The 6000-nt window shown below is 30.1% G+C and overlaps 2 non-coding genes across 2 annotated transcripts; both read left to right on the plus strand.

Moving 5' to 3' along the window:
* Positions 1 to 3290: 3290 nt before the first annotated feature.
* On the plus strand, positions 3291 to 3364 carry TRNAI-AAU. Its single transcript has one exon. It is a non-coding gene; the product is annotated as a tRNA-Ile (tRNA).
* A 175-nt stretch (positions 3365 to 3539) lies between these two features.
* On the plus strand, positions 3540 to 3613 carry TRNAI-AAU. Its single transcript has one exon. It is a non-coding gene; the product is annotated as a tRNA-Ile (tRNA).
* Positions 3614 to 6000: the final 2387 nt, after the last annotated feature.

Here is a 6000-nt window from a genome sequence, read left to right on the forward strand (position 1 = left end):
TGTTAGAATTCTGTTAACTCTCAAACGAAATGATGATGTGACTTTTACATGTGAATGACTAGTTAGACAGTCAAATAAGATGATAACTTTTAAAAATTTAGGGTTTTAGCTTTTAATTAGAGGACAAATGATAAATTGAATTTTTATTGAAGAATTCAAAAGTCATTTTGTCTTCGAGGTTTTGAATGTTGCAACATTTGAAGTATTGACATTTTACTTAAATAAATTGTGCTTGTATTTACTTTTTTAATTATTGTTTTACATTGTCGTGGATGTTAACATAATATGCTCGATCCTTTTTTTTTTTTTGTTCAATGTTCTTCTAATTTGCTTCAAGGTTTCGATTTGGAAAATGAATAGTAAAGGGTGTGAGAGTTAGGGAGGGAATGTGAGAGATTTAAGTTTTGAAGAAAAAAAATATTTTAGACGTTACATTATCATTTCATTAAAGAATTAACATAATTCTAATGACAATGACCAAAGTATAGTAAGTTTTTTTTTAAAAAAAAATATGAGACAAACAAACGTTTACAAAAGTTTATGGACCAAAATTAGAAACTAGATATAAAGTTTAGGCAACAAAATATGATTTAATTTTAACAAAAATATATAGAATTTCTCAAGATAAATTTAATCTATACCAATAAACCTCATTGTTTTACCAAATTAATTAAAATCTTAAACTAATAATTGTAATAATGTAAACACCGAAGAAGTTCTCGTCGTCTATTATTACATTCTATTTGGATAAATATCACATGAAATTTACAATTACATCACTTTAACATGTAACTTTTGTACGTGAATCAATAGTTTAGATTTAGGTAGGGTTTCGTTTGAGAAAGTCCATCCATACATCACCTTTAATCATTCATCTTGTAAAATCAATATTTGATGAAATAATCTACACACGAGAGGAAATCGATGTATGGATGATTTTCAACCTAATTGTACTAATTGGTTTAAATTGATTAACTTATTAATAACTTTCAAAAGATTAATTGACACAAACTATAAGTTTTGTACAATAGCTGTAAAAACAAATTTAGAAGATGAAGTAAATAGTTTATCTTTATTTACATTGACTAAATAATAAAAATAATTTTCATGATTGAAAAAATGGATTTCAGCAAAATAGTCGTTAAAATAAGGGCTAGATAACAATAATATCTTGAACATTTTATTTTTTACAAAAATAGACCTATTGAACTTTATTTTTCCACGAGAATAAGGGTTATATTATTAAGTTAGGAGCATTTGCAAAAATAGAAAAAAAAATTATGATAATAAGAATCATGTTATTACATTTTCTAAATTGTAAAAATTGTAAATTTAAAAGTAGATAGCTCACTTATAGTCATTTGATATATTTAATTATCTGTCATTTTTGCAATATGCCCAAAAAAAAATACTATGTGCTATTTTTAAAAATAAAGAATTGTCATCTGATGCAATTTCTCTATTATTATCGATGTATGAACATTTCTTTTTTTTACAAGAAGAAAAACTATAGAACTTTGTCTTTCCACCGATGTCGATGACTATTTATAGTTAAAGTCTTGACTTCTACAGGCTTTCCATGCATAATTCACATTCATTAACGCACCATTGTAAAAAAAACAATTTGTTGAAACAATCTCCACTTCCCCCTTCTTCCTCCTCCCTCTATTGTCTACTTTTGATGCATGTTCATTGTCTGTTCATCAGTAGAAATCGGCCACGAGTCGTTCATCCACATTCATTAATCATTTTTCATCTTGGTCAACTTTTGCATGCCACCAACCGTCGGTCATCGACGTAAACTGCTAATTGGTTCTTTCTCTTATTGGTTGTTCGCTCTCTCTGTTAAAGTGGCCACACCAAGGTTCAGCCACCTATATTCAAATTCATGGTAACCATGGTGGAAGAAGAAGAGATGAAAATAGAGATTAGGTCATGTGCAAGTAGACTGGGAACATTTTTTATCCCTAAATATATGTGTTATAAACCTCGAAATAAAAAGCCTCTAATTTTGTCAATATACCTTGGAACACACACATATATAAAAGGGAGTAAATTGGTTGGGTTAGGTTGATGGACATTCTCAACCCAATCCATATTTTCGGGTTGGTAAGGTTGGCAACCCGAATAACTCAAATTGTATTATCAACCTAACCCAACCATTAAAATTTGGATTGAGTTGGCTTGTCAGGTTATTTTATTTTTGTTTTAAACAATATGAATTTCAAATTTGAACAAAGTGTAGATCATGATAAACGATCTTGGATCTTAGTTGCATTGAGATGCCTTTGGGTGAAAGAATTATGTCCTTAATTCATTCGATGTTGAGTAATCAATGCCCCAGATGAAAGAATTCTTTTTTTAGTTATTGGATCTCAGGCCTTAGTGGCACCAAGATGAAAGAATTTTGCCTATATTTTATTTGATATTGGACATACATTGCCTCATGATGCCTCGAGATGAAAAACTTCTGCCTTTAGTTATTCGATCTCGAGCCTTAATTGCAACGAGATGACCCGGGATGAAAGAATTCTTCTTTTAGTTATTAGATCTCGGGGCTTAATGGACTATTAGCTCAATTGGTTAGAGCATTTTGCTAATAATGCGAAGGTCACAGGTTCGAGACTTGCATGTCTAGTCACTTCTCCCTTCCCACAGACATCGACAACTGAATCTAACGAGAGAAAATGGTTTGCCTTGTTTTCTTTCTTTTGGACAGAAACGCCCCTGACTCCCTTCACAATATATATGTTTTCTTTATTTGATGCATGTGAAATATATATTATTGTAGTATTTACCTTTGTTTATTTGAAAATTATGAAATGTATACTAATACTATGATATATAAACGAAATAGTATGATATCTTGGGACTTATGTGTATGTTGTGGACTAAAGATACCTAATAAAGAAAGTTGATTAAACAAAATATACTTTTGATTTTGTATATTGTAACATACGGTCATAATTTTGTATATATTCCAAGGTATATTATCAATATTTCAAGATATATTGATATACATATCACGAACATCAGGGGGATATTTTAAACAATAACTTTCTTTAGTTATTGGATCCCGAGTCTTAGTGGCATCAAGATGAAAGAATTTTTCCTATATTTATTCAATATTGAGCATACATTGCCCCGTGATGCCGCAGAATGAAAGAATTTTGTCTTTAATTAATTCAATCTCGAGTATGCAATGCACGAGATGCCCAAGGATGAAATAATTATTCCTTTAGTTATTGCATCTCGGGACTTAATGACATATTAGCTCTATTAGTGCAAAAGGCCTATTAGCTCAGTTGGTTAGAGCGTCGTGCTAATAACGCGAAGGTCGCAGGTTCGAGACCTGCATGGGCCAATTTTGTTATTTTATATGGTTTTTTTTTAACTCAACAACATGTCTATTCACTTCTCCCTTCCCACGGACATTGACAATTGAACCTAACGAGAGAAAATGGTTTGACTTGTTTTCTTTCCTTTGGGTGGAAACGTCCCTGACTCCCTTCACAATATATATGTTTTTTTTATTTGAAGGCCTATTAGCTCAGTTGGTTAGAGCGTCGTGCTAATAACGCGAAGGTCGCAAGTTTGAGACCTGCATGGGCCAATTTTGTTATTTTATATGGTTTTTTTTTTAACTCAACATGTCTATTCACTTCTCCCTTCCCACGGACATCGACAATTGAACCTAACGAGAGAAAATGGTTTGACTTGTTTTCTTTCCTTTGGGTGGAAACGTCCCTGACTCCCTTCACAATATATATGTTTTTTTTATTTGATGCATGCGAACTATATATTACTGTGGTATATACCTTTGTTTATTTGAAAATTATGAAATGTATATTAATACTATAATATATAAATGAAATCGTATGATACATTGGGACTTACGTATATATTGTGGGATAAGGATAACTAATAAATAAAACTAATTAAACAAAATGTACTCTTGATTTTGTATATTATAACATCCATATAAATAAAAGTGTAAATAGGTTGGGTCAGGTTGGAGATATTCTCAACCCAACCTATACTTTTGGGTTGGTTAGGTTGGAAACTCGAATTGTATTACCAACCCTTACAACCTACAATATGGGTTGGATGAGTTGTCGGGCTATATTGTTTTGTTTTAAGCAATAACTTTTAATTTTAAGCAAACATGTAGATCGTGATAACGATCTCAGTCCTTAGTTGCACTGAAGATGCCTCGGGATAAAAGAATTATGTCTTTAATTCATTCAATCTCGAGTATACAATATCCAGAGATGAAAAAATTATTCCTTTAATTATTGGATCTCGGGCCTTAGTGGCACCGAGAGGGTCTGGGATGAAAGAATTATGCCTATATTTTATTTGATCTTGGACATACATTGCATGTGATGCTCCAGAATGAAAGAATTTTATCTTTAATTCATTCAATCTCGGGTAGACAATGAACCGAGATGCCCCGGAATGAAATAATTATTCGTTTAGTTATTGGATTTCTGGCCTTAACGGCCTATTAGCTCAATTCATTATAAAAGGCATATTAGCTCAGTTGGTTAGAGCGTCATGCTAATAGTGCAAAGCTCGTAGGTTTGATACCTACATGGGCCAAAAACAATTTTATTGTAGAGATTTTTTTTTAACTCAACCACATGTCATTCATTCTAGTCATTTCTCCCTTCCCACTGACACCGACCTTGATTGATTTTGTAACATCTGAGCTTAATTTTGTATATATTGAAGTGTATATATCACATAATATATTAAAAATCAAACATGAATAACAAACAGACTTAAACACCATGAAATGTAAAATAACATAATGTTTTCTCTCTCTCCAATTTAAAATGAAAAATTATATTAAATATATTTTCTCTCTCCACTATAAATACATCTTCCTTCTCTATCATTAAGTGCATAAATGTGAAAGAATATTAAGAAAATAAGGATAAATTTTTTTTCATGAAGATCGACAAAAATGACAAAACAAGTTATAATAATTAAGTCTATAACACATATTTCTTTTATTCGTGAAAATGATAAAAATAAAGTCCAACCTACACATAAAGATGTAAAATTTTACAAATGCCCTTATTACTAATATACATTTTATACACGTCTGATACACCTAATATTTCTTGAAACACCCGATACATTTGATAGATACACTTAATGCACCTGATACTTTTTGATACATTTGATACTTTTTTATACATACCTGAAACATTTTGATACACATAATACTCCTCGTCACACTTGATTCTTCTTGATACCCCTTGGGCCTTGATACACTTAAAGTTTTCATTTATAAGTTTGATACACCACTGATAAACTTGTTATGCTTCATTGGTACACTCAACAAAATTGATACGTTTGATGTACATGATATGTTTGATACACTCGATGCACTATAGATACACTTACCATTCTTCACTTATACATTTGACTCATTAAATACACTTTGATATGCTTGAAGTCATACTTATCTTGATATACTATTGATATACACTTGTAAATTTGATTCATATATTTGATAATGATTCATTTTACTGATATGCTTTAACAATATATTGTTGATATACTTGATAATGATACATTGAGTTGTATCATTCATATACTTAATAATACTATAATGAACTTCATAAAATTTGAAAAAATAAAAATAACGTAGTAAGTATATCAAACAACTAATACATATAATATAAGTATATCACAACATTGATATACAAAACTAAGAAAAAGTAAAACCAAAACAAAATCATTTGAAATCAGATTCAACTCAAAATACACGTCGAAAAAAGTAAAAAGAAAAATCACAAATGAAGTTAAATTACTCTTATCAACAACCAATATATTTCATATCACAATTATTGTACTATTGACACTTTAAAAATCAAGATTAATTAGAGCCTTAAAAATAATGAGTATGACATTAAAAAGAGGAAGAGAAATAAGTTGTTGAATGATAGTTTAGGAATAATAACAAATTTAAGATGGATAGTATTTTTA

The sequence above is a fragment of the Cucumis sativus genome, chromosome 2, assembly GCF_000004075.3.
Source record: "Cucumis sativus cultivar 9930 chromosome 2, Cucumber_9930_V3, whole genome shotgun sequence".
Taxonomy (NCBI): Eukaryota; Viridiplantae; Streptophyta; class Magnoliopsida; order Cucurbitales; family Cucurbitaceae; genus Cucumis; species Cucumis sativus.